The sequence below is a fragment of the Poromitra crassiceps genome (genome assembly GCF_964638095.1).
Source record: "Poromitra crassiceps genome assembly, chromosome: 2".
Lineage (NCBI taxonomy): Eukaryota > Metazoa > Chordata > Actinopteri > Beryciformes > Melamphaidae > Poromitra > Poromitra crassiceps.
Window position 1 is genome coordinate 37,158,191 of NC_139624.1, and position 15,575 is coordinate 37,173,765.

Genomic DNA, 15,575 nt, shown 5'->3' on the forward strand with positions numbered 1-15,575 from the left:
TGTGTGTGTGTGTGTGTGTGTGTGTGTGTGTGTGTGTGTGTGTGTGTGTCTGTGTGTGTGTTTGCGCTCTAGTTATTACAGTTAGCAGTCCCCTGGGTGTCAGCCATCAGTTTCATCAGCAGTATGCCAAGTGACAAATTAAAATGGCTGATGTCCAAACCTGGAACCTGCTGTGTCTCACCTCCCTTCCCTTCCCTCTCCTCCCTGCGTGGCCTCAACCTCCTTAATGTTTCCCTTTTTTTCTTAATCGTGTACTTTCTCTCTTGATCATGCTCTGCCTCACATTCTCTCTTGATCATGCTGTACCTCACATTCTCTCTTGATCATGCTGTGCCTCACAGCCGTTCTTTTACTTTGTTGGTAGAACTTTCAATTTTTTGGGGTCTTTCTTTTAGCCCATCTCCTTTCCTCTTCTCACTGGCAACATATCTCTTAAAGAGCATGGTGCAGGTAAAAAAAAAAATCTGAATTTACATTTTGGGCTCATGATTACAGTGAAAATACTCCCCCCCCCCCCACAGGGTATAAATATGGAGGAAAAGCTGGCATTTTATAAATGGGCATGTGACATAACAACAGGAGTGACATCACAAGAGGAGAATGTTCTGCTGGGGCTGACACAGGGATGCAAAGTCATGGAGAGTGAAAAAAGGTGACAGATACCAGGGCAGACATAAAACCACTCAGAAATCCTCATATTTTCGGCTGAAAAATGTGACTGTCACCTAAAAGGTGACTAGTTTGCATCCCTGTGACATCACAAGTGGTATAGTTCCATGAAATGGACCAGCTGGTTATAAAAACTAGTCGAAACGCAGCTATGTGTGATTGAAAAAAATGTTTTTTCTCCCAAATCCCGGTGCCCCCTGTGTGGCCTGCGATGGAATTGCAACCCCCCCCCCCTTTTTTTTTTTTTTACAGTGCACCTGAACGCAACATGCAAGATACCTACTGAATAAGTGCCCAAATGTTCATGTCATTCTGGCCAATACTCCACTTCTGTTATAGCATTTCAGTCTGGAATATGGAATATCTTTCAATAATCTATGACAGTATACCCTTCCACATATTAATGCAATGTGGTCTCCAACCTGCACCATGCTGTTTAAGCACTCTTACTGTATCTTTCTGTCTTTATCTCACTCTCTTTCCATATCACTCACTTTCCATATCACTCTTCTCCATTTGCTCTTGACCATCTCCTCTCTTTCTTTCTGAGTCACTCCGTGTATGCCTCTTTTGCCTCATGCCTATGATGTTTGTCTCTTGCTTTTTATTAATTTTTAGGTATTTTCTAGAATTTTATCAGGCCTTCCTCACAAGAAAAAGGACAACATATTGGCCGATTTTCAAGGGGGTTAAAATGACGGCGGTTTGAGTTAGTATGGTGCATATGTAACTGAGGTGAATCAGCGTTGATTCCTCATGAGCCCAGTGTGGTAGCGAGTGGATTGGTTAAATTCACTCTCCAGTATAAAAAGGTATGTTAATCAGCTCCGCCAAGGAAGCTAGCTCTCTTTGAGGAGTGGTTAGTGTCCCTGACTCCCAAGCCGAAGGTCGGCGGTTCGTATCCACCCCTGGGCAAGTCTTTTTGTATCCGTCTGCTTTTATGCTTCTTCCGTCCATGCCAGCCTATACCTGCTGCCTTCATGCCTGTCTGTCTGTTGGTCAGTCTCTCATGACGTTAAGGTAACGTTAGGAAAGATCGTATTCCCAATGTGTTACGGCTATCTGTGTTTAAGACAGATACCAGCCAAAGCAATATTTTCCCCTGATATAGCTGGAAGGTCTGGCATTGATGTTTAGGTTATCCTCTGAACATAAATCTCTCGCTCTCTCTCTCTGAGACCATAAAGAGGTGTCATGAACAGCATGGTCAGCAATGTAAGCAGTGCATGGATGTGGTTGATACTGTGATGCTGTGATGGTGTTGAAGGTGCAAGCCAAAATGGAAGTGATGTCAGGATTGTCAGCTGTGTGGTGGGAGAGAGTGAGTGAAAGGTCTGCAGCGGGCCCAGGTGCCCTCAATCAGCTGACGACCCTCCACGCTTGCTGAGGCCGGCCAGGGCAGTCTCAAACAGCGGGAGGGGCATCACAGAGGCAACTCCTTACTGTCTATCAGTGGTGGACTGGGACCATCTTTCAGGCCGGGAGTTTGACTCCACCAATGCCAGGCCAACACACGCGGACACACACATGTGGGCTGTTGGAAGCAAGATTTAGTTAATATAATGCTAACGTGATGTTACATGTTACCTTTTGTTCACAAATAGAATTCAACATTGCCTAGATAACTGCAAATATAATATGAAGACTTAAAAGCTAGGGCTGTCAGCGTTAACGCGTTAATCGCGATGCGATTGACCATAACAGTGTTGTTGTTTTTTTTTGTGTTAATCGCATGCCGCTATTTTGTCCCTTCGATGCACCCGTACTTGGAAAACACAATATGTAAGGGATAATGTATATTGAGGCGGTGATTATGGGGGAAATAATGACCGACAGGTGGATTGAGCCCGACGCGTAGCGGAGGGCTTAATCGTTCACCTGAAGGTCATTATTTCCCAGTAATCACCGCATCAATATACATTATCCCGCTTAGAACACGGCCTACAACTAAATCATTCAATAATCTGACAAAAATAATTATTCAAATATATTTTTTAATAGCGTTTTCAACGACAAAGTGGTTTCATTCGTAATTGGCACACAAGACACCACAGCTGCAACTGGTTGGCCTAATTAGTAGTGGCTTGCTGACAAAAGGCTCTTATCAACTGATTAATCTCCAGGTGTGGCAGAGCAGCGGTCGGTTGTCGAGAAATAATGACCGGTGAATATTGTTGATTGACCAATCAGAATCGAGTATTCAAGAGAGCCGTGTTCTAAATATATATATATATATATATATATATATATATATATATATATATATATATATATATATATACATATCAATACATAACTGTCATAGGCCATGCCAATAACATACTGTCTGTCTGTCAACAGGTGACACTGATGCAGTCAACAGCGACAGTGGACAGCCAGAGCACAGCCAGAGCACAGCCCAGTCTCAGCAGCCAGGAAAGAGATGGGCATTTCCTGGGGCTGCGTCCAGAAAGAAGAAGGCAAAGACCGCTGTGGACACCAGAATGAGAGAGTACATGGCTGAGCAAAACAAACAACTGACTGCCATGATGGAAGCTGAGCAGAGCCACCAGCGTAAGGAGGCTGCTGCTTTTGAGACTTATCTACGGGCACAGCAAGAAGCTTAAGAGTGAAGATTCAGGGCCTTACAGGAGGAAAAACAAGAAAGTAATAGAATGTTCATGCAGCTTATTGGAACTGTGGTCAATGCCATGGCGAGCCAAACATCACATCCACCTCCGCCCAATTGGATGTCAATGCAACCTCAGACAGCATACTCCATGCCCCTGCTGCCACCACAATCCATGTCCCACCTGCCCACTCAATCAGCCATGCACACACCACCTTTCAGAGCCACCCGACTATTCATGCCCACTCCTTCAGCCATGCCCACCCCTTCCACCATGACCACTACTCCAGCCATGCCTCCTACTCCTCCAGCCAGACCAACTCCATCAGTGTCGACTCCTACAGCCATGTCAACTCCATCGGGGACCGAAGCGTCTACACAGCCCATACCTCTGACGGGAGCGTACCTATGTTCCCCGGGTCCTATATTCCCCGGGTCCTATGTTCCCCGTTTTTGTGGGACCGGGGAACATAGAACCCTTCCTAACCTCCCCCAGACCCTAACCCAAAACCTAACCTCTCCCACCCCTCACGCCTAAACCTAAGGTCGGCATTGCGGGTGGTCGGCATAGCGGATAGACACCCCAAATGTTACAGGGAGTGTTAAAAACGGGGAACATAGGACCCGGGGAACATAGGACCCGGGGAACATAGGGATGACCCCCCTCTGACCATATGCCTCCAGGAAGAGAATGATGGCGCAATAATCTCCTTTATGTGAGCCAGAGATGGGGACTTGGACTTGAGTCGCACCGACACAGTGACTTGAGACGTGTTCTCAAAGACTTGAGACTTGACTTGGACTTGATGGTTTGGGACTTGTGAAGAAGAAATTTATTTTTCTTAATTTTATTTTTGTATTTTTTGGTGCTTTAACATTCAGGGAAATGTCTACAAATGTAATCTATCTGTGTGTCTGTGTCTGTCTGTGTGCGTCTGTCTGTGTGGGTGTGTGTGTGTGTGTGTGTGTGTGAGTGTGTGTGTGTGTCTGTCTGTCTGTCTGTCTGTCTGTCTGTCTGTCTGTCTGTTGTGTGTTTGTGTGCAGGTGGGAGATGAATCATCGCTGCCACTGTATTCGATAAGGAATTTGCAGCAGACGCTCATACGCAAGAGACTTGAGACTTGACTTGGACTTGTGACCAAAGACTTGATACTTGACTTGGACTTGTGACCAAAGACTTGAGACTTGACTTGGACTTCCAAAAATGACTTGTGAGCATCTCTGTGTGAGCACAGGGCCAAATGCACCACACCCAAGTTTGCACTTAGCACTTATTTTACTTTATTATGTTGAAAAGCCTGTTTGCACACATTGTTATTGTGATTACCCATTGTTTATTCTCATGTACACATGTAATACATGCATACAGTATATTGAAATGTTATGCCTTTCCTACCTCAAAGCTGAAAGTACTTTCACTTTAATAATTTTACTTTTTTCAACGTATGCATTTTACACTGGAGTCAGTGTTGTTCCCCTGAAGAAATGGGTAAAATATAAACACAGTTGTTCAGCAATGTGTTGTTCTATACCTCAAAGGCTCAAAACAATAGCATGCTGTGTCATTGCTACCTATTTTGTTACCTCAGTAGTTGTTATACTGTAGCAATTACATAATTTTTGCACTTGAGACATTTTTGAAGTTACAAAATAAACATGAATGTTTAACAAAAATGCAGCTGCATAGTGATTGATTGATTGATTTTATTTTGGACGATGAACAAACTCCAAGGGATAACATGAAAAAGTGTTAACACTTATTTAGTGCGTTGAGGAAATTAACACCTGACCTAGGGATGCCGATTTTGATCAATTTCCTTAATCGATTAATTGGTCATGCTAACAATCAATGCATCGATAAACCATTATATTACAAAATTGCTTGATGGAATATAGAATATATATAAATACAAAATACAAAATGCAGGTTTTACTTCTGTAGACGGACGCAACAAGTTGATCAACCAATTAAACTTCCTGCATTAGCTGTCATTGTGCTTCTGGACGTGACATATTTCAACATTGTACAATGTTTACAATACTGTTGTCTTTTTTGGTGTAATTCTCCAACACAGGACATTCTGCCTGCTGGCTTGGCTTGCTTATTCACCAAGGCACTGTCCAACCCTGATGCTAAACTCTGGCAAAATAGGCACAGAGGGCATCTCTAATGTCACGCCCAGTGCCAGGCTGATTCTACTGTGCTGCAGCATCGTCCTCTCCTCTGCCCTGGCGAGCCTCCCTAACCCTTCCAAAAGCCTCTTCATCATAATGTTCATTATGGAGTTCACAAAAATTGTGAAGCACACAACAGGCCATTATCAGCCTGCTGATAAAGGTGATGTGGGTGTCATTTCTTTTGAGTAGACACCTCCATCTACCCTTGAGCCTTCCAAATGCTCTCTCCACTGTCATCCTCGCCTGACTGAGCCGGTGGTTGAACTGTACTTGTTCTGGTGTAACGCCTCTTCCCTCGGGTAAGGGCTTCATGAGCCATGGGAGGAGAGGATATGCAGAATCCCCCAGGATGAGTAGAGGCACATCCACCCCCTCGAATGTCTCTGGCCATCCAGGGAACAGGGTTCCAGCTTGGCCGTGGCGGTAGAGTGAGGAGTTGGAGAACACTCTTGCATCATGGACTTTGCCTGAGTAGCCTATGTTGATGTCCCAAAACATCATCCGGTGATCCACCACACCTTGCAGCAGCACAGAGAAGAACCCTTTGCGGTTGTAGTATTCGGTAGGGGTATCGCTCGGAGCCTGGATCCCGATGTGAGTCCCATCCATTGCTCCAGCAACTTGTGGGAAGTGCCATCTGTCCCGGAAGGCTTGCATGATGGCTCTCAGCTCAGCTGCAGATGGAGGTTTAATGTGCGTCTTGCTCATAGTGTTGTTTATGGCCGTGACTACTTCTTGGGTGATCATGCAGGCAGTAGATTTTCCTACTCTGAATAGGTGGGAGAGGGACCTGAACTCCAGGTTGGTGGACAGCCTCCACACAGTAAGGGCAACCCACAGCTCAACAGGGACAGGTTGGCGGTAGTGTGTGTTATTCCTCGTGAGACTAGGCCACAGGAGGTCAGAAAGGTGCATGAAGGTGCCCCTTCTCATGCGGAAGTTTAGCAACCATTGCCTGTCAGCCCAGGTCCCACTCACCTCCTGCCACCACTGTGATGTTCTGGGTTCAACCCACTGGCTCCTGTGGCAGGGAAGAAAGATATATTTTAATATAAATATTAACAGAATAAAATGTAAATAGCGTAGGGCAGGCTACTCTCCTAACATCTGGTTGCTGATAGACCGCCTGATCAGCTGATTTGACCATTTACAGCAACTACAAAATACTAGTACAGATGGCTAGGGTGGCTACAATTTATGCAACTTTGTATACAAAAATTAAAATAAATCAGTATGTAGCCTACATTTTATTGCCAATGTATACACCCAGTAATTAGGCTATTATGTTATAGCCTATAATATTTCATAATTATATTTTATAGGCTTAATTATTGATGAAAGAAGGGTGGCAACCTTTTTTATGAGTAGCCTCCACAGTAGCCTATGTATTCATTCATTCATTCATGGAAATAGCCCATGGAGATGCTTTTATGGTAACACTTTCGCCTTCAGCTATTTGCTTTGACCAACGTTGTGATTTATGCATGTTTGCGAATGTGAACGTACCTCACTGGTCCCCTTTGGTAAGATCAATGCAAACAAGTCGTGGTAAGATTGCATTACAGCCAGCCGTCTTCTCTGATGAGCGCGTCTGATAGCAGAGCGTCTCCCACGATATGCATACGTCATTAAATTATTGAATATTTGAATGATATTTGAATTCTGATCAGACGTTCATGTTCCCGTTCCGCTAAAGACTGTTGATATGCCTGCCAGATCAAAAGCAACAGCAAAATAACCGGCCGATTATGCTCCATGATGCCGATGGCGATGAGATGAGATGACAGCAGCAACGCTAGACCATTGACTGTAGGTTCCCAGATGACTAGTGGGAGGGTTTGTTTACTTTTGCCCCGCCAAATTGTATGGCCAATAACAAAACGAGATTTCTGCCCACGTGACTTTGGTTCGTGTGGGCAGGACTAGTGGATTTTGGCCTTGTGAACGCAAACCGAACCAGCTGAAAAACGAAACAATGTATCATCATCTTCTCTGGGCCGAACCAAGGACCCGGACTTTCTGGTGTGAACCCGCCCTTAGTGAGACTTTCAAATAGGTTAAGTTTGAATTTACGCACAGCTGGTGCAACCCACTGCAGCAGACTGGAATGACAGCGACATATGGAAACAGCTGAATGAGGTAATACATAGAGCATTGATTTGTGATTGGTTGCCAAGTGTGGAAATGCTTGACCTTAGCTGATTGGATTATGCAAACTGTACTGCTTTCTTGAAATTTCAAATGATTGGATAATCAGCAGCAAATGAAAAGGTTGAAGCATAATTTGTATGAAGTCAAATCAAATGGGCATAATATCCTGAACTGATTAGGCAGGAAGTAGTGAATGAAAGGATCGAGGGGATACATTTGTGAAGCAGTCTTCCTAATTTAACTTACGCTAAGCTTCATTAAAAAAAAACTGTAAAATAATCTTTATTATAATCAATCTAGTCAAACATTTTCCTGAACACTACTGTAGTTCTATATGTGTAAAACACTGATAAGGCACTGAAATGAATTTAAAACATGTCTGATTCTGAAGGGTCTCATTTGTTGAAATTATTTCCATATTTCTGGTTATAATGAGTGAGGCTCCACTTCACTCAGGAGCAGAGAGACGCAGGACAGAGGAGGAGACGACTGACTGTGTTTGAACCCATTGTGTAAAACCATTGTCCTTCTTCCCCTGCGGTCTTGTGGAGTCAGAGAATGGCTGCTTCATTGGCACTGCTGACTCACAGAGGGACCTTGAGCCTTGTGGAGAGAACAAAGAAAACCAACATCTGCTGGAACGCTTTGATCTGCGCTGTTCCTTGTCGGAACTCCGGAATCCTTGCGGAAGTGTCGCAAAAAAAGAGGGGTTACAGAATTTTACTTTCAATAGTCTGCTCTCTTGTGCTCTCTCTTTCTCTCATGTTGACTTGAATGGAGAGGAATAGATGGAAGCTTTGGACTGGAAGCTCTCTCTCTCTCTCTCAGGATGCCCCTCTCTGTTCTACTGAGTCATTGGACTGGAAGCTCTCTCCCTCTCAGGACGCCCTTCTCTGTTCTGCTGAGTCATTTCCAGATGCAGCTTACAAAACCCACCAACAATGGATGGCATAACTGAATTCCTTGCTGGGAGAGTAATGGCACTAAATGACTTCCATTTCCCCTTTAAATCAAAACCCAAATATAATCTTGTCCCTTGCTATCAAATTAGCAATTAAAGCTGTACACAATAGTGTAGCTGGTTTCACTGTTTTCTGCACCACCCTGGAGCAAGCTGGCCTTGCCTTTCCAAAGATTTGTAAATGTCACAGTCAAAGAAGTTGAAAAAGACCATTACCAGTGACATTTTAGTTGTGTGTGTGTGTGTGTGTGTGTGTGTGTGTGTGTGTGTGTGTGTGTGTGTGTGTGTGTGTGTGTGTCAGGGGGGCATTAGAACACATGGACACACATACATTCAGCATGAATTGCCTCTACAAAATACTAGAGCTTAGCTGTGTGAGATTAGTGCCTGTGCATTGCGTGTCTTGTACTGGACTTCCTGTTTAGTGCAGTGTCACTTTTTGACACTAATCTTCCCACTATGGTAGGCATTTGATTCAGGAAAAAAATAAGGATGAAGGATGCCCTCAAATGTGTCCTTTATCCACCGTATTTTTGAATGCCCCGCTGAAAAATAATTATCGGTGCAAGGTCCGGTCTAGAACGTGACTGATTGTTGCAGCTGACGCATTTCCTCAATGCTCGGAAAAAAAGTTGCTTGTCACAACACTCGTTTGATGACTTTTTTGAGGGAATGTAATAATGTTATATATCACATCCGCTATTTCTTTTGCTCTTTGAACAACTCTGGATATTTATCGGTGAGATTTTTGGCCAAGCTGGATGTGATTTGCTCCGTTCGCCTGGAGCTTTGAAACATTGTTTACAGACGGGCTATGTTGTGTCCGTGTCAACAACGTAATGCTGGGAGGGGGCTGGGAGGATTACACCGGAAGAAGCACCCATATTTCACATAAGGCATCATGGCAGCTAGAAATAAGGTGGATAGGAAGAGTTATAAAATCGGAAGAGTTCTATTGCTTCTTCTCTTCATGTGCTATGCTTGGACACAGATACCGATATGATCAATTATGGCTCGCTGTTTTTCCACTGCAGATAGTACCCCTTCAATGTGCCCGTCCACCACGACTGGTTGTCATAGCGGCGCTGACTCCTGTAGGATGCAAGTAGCTCCTACAAACTTGATCAGAGGGAAATCTAATCTAATCTAATGTCTCAATTATGAAATTACACCAAGTGATTCACTCTTCAGTTAGAAAACTCTACTGACACAAATTGAACCAACCGGCGCTCAGCTCACCAAATGTGCACCACTGGTGATGTGTTCAAACTGGGCCTCTGCTCCGAGTTGTGTGAGGGGAAGAGCAGAGCCTGACCAGCTACCTTGGTTGGAGTGGCAGCTTCTCCCTGTGCAGCGGCACCACCGCCAGGCGGAGGTGAATACAGTTCCCAGAGCCCCCGGCCAGTAAAGTTAGGTTACTTTTTAAAAGTAAAGACCCTTTAGTCACAGCAAGAAGACAGATTTTATTTCTGAAGAGGCAGAAGGCAGCACAAAAGACTGCTGGGGGGGAAATGACAGGAGATTAAGTCCTACATGCAAGATGCTAAGCTAAACCGGTAGCTACAATTCTCTATGATCAATCAATATTCTGCAGTGTTTTCACTTCACTTTTTTTTATCACATCAGCCTGCTTGGAACCTCGACAGAGGTGGTACTAAAAAAAAAGTATGGCCTCAGCTCGGTAGGCCCAGTGGAAAACCAAAGAAGGTGAGTGGAGTGAGCTGGTACCTGCAGTAAAAATGTGGCATTAGTGGACCTCAGGGTGTCGCTAATGGAGGGTCAAGGAGTATTCCAGTAGCCTATGCTCTGCCTTAGCCTCTGCGTCTGAGCCATGTCTGTTACCATGTCACATCTACTGTTGAATTAATCATTAAAATGTGACCACAGCTGCAGTTTTTAAGACATAATGTCCTTTTGTGACCATGCTCCAAGTTTGGTTTCAGAAAGTGATGCTATCCCACAGGCACTGGTAGAAATTATAGGGCCTTTACAAGATGTGACTCTAGTCTGGACACGTAAAAAAAAAAAAAATCTATCAATCTCAGACTTTATTGGTCCCTCCCTCCTCTGAAGCTCAGGCTTTCCTGAATCACTACCTCTCCTCTTATTCACTCCTTCATGCCTTCTACTACTGAATCCTGGGAGCTGGGCGGTCGTCGGGTCAGGGGTGGGATTTGCCCCCGCTGTGCTCCCAATAATGGTGTAGCCTAATGGTAATTCTTCCCGATACTGTCTTTCTGAGCCTGTAGCGGACTCAGTTTTAAGGCCAGAGTAAAGTTTCCAGTATCATATGAAACATAGATGAACTAAGCATGTACTGAATGCTCCAAAATAATGTATTGAAAGGGGTCCCTTGACCTGACAAAAATATAAATTTAGTTGTTGCACAAATCATGTGGTTGCGTCTCTGTGTCGATGTAGTGTACACTACCTGTCCAAAAATCGCAGTTTCGTGTTAAGTCTATGCAGACTTTGATTGGTCAATCATAGGGATGATCATAATGGTATCCAACTCTTCAAAATTGCTCCAGCTGCATTGCTATAGGTGCATCCATGTTTGTTTTTTACCAGCAATTGTGGTCACGTCTGCTTCTTATTCCTGTTTGTTTTGGTGAAATATAATAATTTTTAAACATGACACACGTGTATGATACGTTACGTGCACATCAACGCAGAAATATACCAACTTAAATGCAAGCACCACCGTGGTAAATTTACATTCACAATTTAAATTTATTCCATTGCGTTTAAGTTATGTTCGACTATAAAATGTGCTTAACTTAAGCACATCATCATCATCATCATCATCATCATCATCATCATCATCATCAGACCTGGCAGCAGAGCTAGTACTAGCAACTTCGGTAGCACTAGCAGTGGTGCTAGCTGCCGCGCTAACAGGTTGTTGTCCGTTAGCAGTTTTTTGTCTCTTTACAAAACTGAAGTTATCAAAGCTTGTAAACCCCGTTGGCGGCTTCAGTCTTTTTTTCTGCGGCATGGTAACGCTACTAGCTAAAAATGAATTGTTAGCTCAGCCAGGGCAGGGCAGGCTGTTGACATCACGTGATGTTGCACACACCTTGGCTTCTTCTCCACCAGCTGGGTTGTAGTAGTAGAACATGCGCTCATGGGCGACGCATGGTGGCTTGGAGGTGAAATGCAGCCTATTTCACACAAACAACAATTCACACGGTAGTTTTGGAAAACTGAAAACATTTTATTATTTTATTTTATTTAGCCTATTTATCTAGTTAACATAAATAATTTAATTCTTACATTGAAAAATAAATTATTTGAAAAAAAAAAAAAAAAAAAAAAAAAAAGTATATTGTGGGGGTCCCACAGGTGTTATTGACTATGGGGTGCCAGACTCTAGCTATGGGGTCCAAGACCCCATAGGTCCCCCCATTCGAGTTATGGGGGGACCTATGGGGTCTTGGACCCCATAGCTAGAGTCTTATAGCTTACAGCATAAGCAGCTTAAGTTATAAGTGGTGAGTTCACTGTCAGAGATGTGTGTTTATTTGGTATATTACCATGGCTTTGAAAGTGATCAGAACTGGAAACTGTTAAACAATAACCAATAAGATCCAATAAGGGCAGAACATGGCTCTTACACTGCCAGGATTAGGTCATTGATTTTCTGTCTACCTCTATGGTTAACGCATTACACTAATCAAATCATCCAGGCAGGTTTAGAGGTTCCATTCTCTGGATAAATCAGCATTTAGAGAATGGTACGTACACTGCCAGAGAGGGCAAACTGAATCCTCACATTAGCTAAGTATCCAGTAGTGAAGTATCAAATTCCATTGCCGAGTTCAGTACCCAGGGGATTATGTAAGAAATTAAAATCCAATTAAAATCAAAATAATTAAATATCACCGATTTGATTTCGAAAGAAATAACGTGGTGAGTACTCAATTGACCATGTCAAATAGCAATTGAACAGTTTATTTGCAAAATAATTATGGTCTGCCACTTAAATTCAGTTAATGAATCATGACCTCAAGAATGATTATGTTTTAGATTATAATTATTTGGGTTTTGAAATATGAACTGATATATTTCAGGTAGCACACACACCCACTCCCAAATGTACACAGCATAGTATTTAGGGATGATGGCCTTTATATCCATGCCTGGTTTTGATGACTGGTGGTGACTCAATATTGCTGTTGTCAGAGGGAAACTTGGTATTTCCATAAAAGTCAAGTTTTCTGGTATTCAGAATACATATCTTTATTTACAGTCAGATTGACCTCAATGCATTATTATTATTATTATTATTATTATTATTATTATCATTATTATTATTATTGTTGTTGTTGTTGTTGTTGTTGTCATCATCATTATTTTACAGGGTTTTCAAAAGCGTTAGTTGGGCTAACCTACAGTGACTCAGTGCATTGAGAACATAAACCCTCCATTCAATCAAAAACATGGAGACCACCCAAACTAGATTTATGTGGTTTTCTTCTTCACACCACTACAGCAATGTCTTTACATCTCACCATCAATTTCCAACAGTAGGCTAGGTCATACCCCTATAGGTAGGCTCAACAATCACATCCATGATCCCCTGTCAATCATACTGTCTCTCTCAGATTTATACCTTGTAATACGACCACTGACCCACATACAGATATGTCAAACCTGAGTAATAAACCTGTAAACCACCAATCATAGAGGAATAAAACAGCATTCCTGCATCAGTGAATCATCTTATGGATTTAAAGCATGAGGCCAAGAGCTACAGTACAGGGTATAAATTCTCCAAATGAAAATGGATAGCATGGGGGTGGATATGAATGGGTGAGCAAGAATCGTGTGTGTGTGTGTGTGTGTGTGTGTGTAGGGTTGTGAATAAGGAAGAGGAGGATCCTTGGATGGCGTCGGGGTTGCTACGACTCATCAGCTCCCAACACTGATATTCATGAATCACTTTAACAAATGGCTGAGAGTGTGTATGCATGTATGTGCTTGAGTGTATGTGTGTTAATTCAGGGGAGAGAGAGAAAACACACACACATAGAGGTTTACAGATTGTGGACATGGCTATTTGTCAACTGCCTTAAGCTACAGTAACTGGCTGTGTCCATCCACCCGTCTGCCTGTCTGTCAAATGTGACATCTCAGGTGACATGTGAGTTTGATGAAACTTGAAGGGATGAGCCATCTTTACAGTGTGTCCCAGCATTTAACAGCATGCACTTTCTGTCATAGTGGGTGCATGAAGGTAAACATTTAACATCACTTCCTGGCATAATGGGTGCATGAAGGATTTAACATCATACACTTCCTGGCATAATGGGTGCATGAAGGTAAACACAAGCCGCTTTCACACTGGCCTTGAAAGCCGCAAAATGCACGGAAAATAGGATCCGCGCCTCCGATGGGAAAGTTGTGAACGCGGGTTGGTGGGTAATTGTTGTATGCCTTTTGTTCCGCCAGTGGACCTAGTCACAGCGCCGGGTTACCCGGCAACCCACCTCCACTTGAAAGCGTAGGAGCGGTGCGAATGGTCAGCTCATTCATAAAACAAATTACAGGGGAAATCACCTCATGCAGCAAGAAAGGCATGAGTGAAAGTAAAAAAAGGTAGCCTATACAATCATGACTGCAGGGGTGGCAGGAGGAATGCTCCGTGCCTGTAAGTAGGTTAGGCTTTATGCTCAAACGATGTTGTCATGTTGACATTAGTAGGTAAAATTAACGGATATAATAATACGCTTCAGAGGAATAGCTGTCTGTGGCGAGTTGGTCTGAGGATATTCCCTCTGGAAACCAGCTCCAGAACTGCAACTTGTCGTCTAGCCAGTTGTGCATTCCCTTACAAAAACTACTAATGTTATAGTAGTCATGTGCATTTATAGCCTATACTATTCCCCCGACCAACGTTATGCAGACTGCAGCTGTTTGATATGCGAGCGTCATCTTTCAGAATGGACGCTAATTAGGCTACTTCATGGGAATAATTAGCTTTACAAAAAACTGGAACCAAAAGATAAGAATTAGACTTGTAGCTAATATGCTACATGATGGTGCATCTGTAATCCATAAAGTTGATCAGATTGAAAGCCTTACCATGCTGCATGTGGACAACACTTTCATGTTTTATCACTAATCACTTTGATCCTTAATGACCGCAGCTGCACGTCGTTGGCTGGCTCATTGGCTGGCGTACATCAGCGATGTTTGGTTGTTGAATTAATTCATTCAGCATGCAGTAGCCTAGGCTACACTAACCTATGAAAATATTAATTTGGACAAGGAGGAGCTGGGTGGAAATGCCTCCGCTCGCCTTTCAATCCAGGAGCGGTGGCTGTCACCTGAAAGCACACCCCAGGACGGGAATGTGGCGGTGCTGCTTGGCTGTGTGTGAAAGCAATTTCTGTGATGAGGCTGCCGGCTTTGCGGGCCTTCTGAACTGCAATTTTGCGCGATCTGTGTGTGAAAGCGACTATACACTTCCTGGCATAATGGGTGCATGAAAGTAAACATCATACACTTCCTGGCATAATGGGTGCATGAAGGTAAACATCATACACTTCCTGGCATAATGGGTGCATGAAGGTAAACATCATACACTTCCTGGCATAATGGGTGCATGAAGGTAAACATCATACACTTCCTGGCATAATGGCTGCATGAAGGTAAACATCATACACTTCCTGGCATAATGGGTACATAGAGGATTTAACATCATACACTTCCTGGCATAATGGGTACATAGAGGATTTAACATCATACACTTCCTGGCATAATGGGTACATAGAGGATTTAACATCATACACTTCCTGGCATAATGGGTGCATGAAGGATTTAACATCATACACTTCCTGGCATAATGGGTACATAGAGGATTTAACATCATACACTTCCTGGCATAATGGGTGCATGAAGGTAAACATACTTCCTGGCATAATGGGTGCATGAAGGTAAACATTTGAGCTCAGAAGTGATGTCATGAGTCATATTTTGATGACACTTGGAGGTTTTCACAGA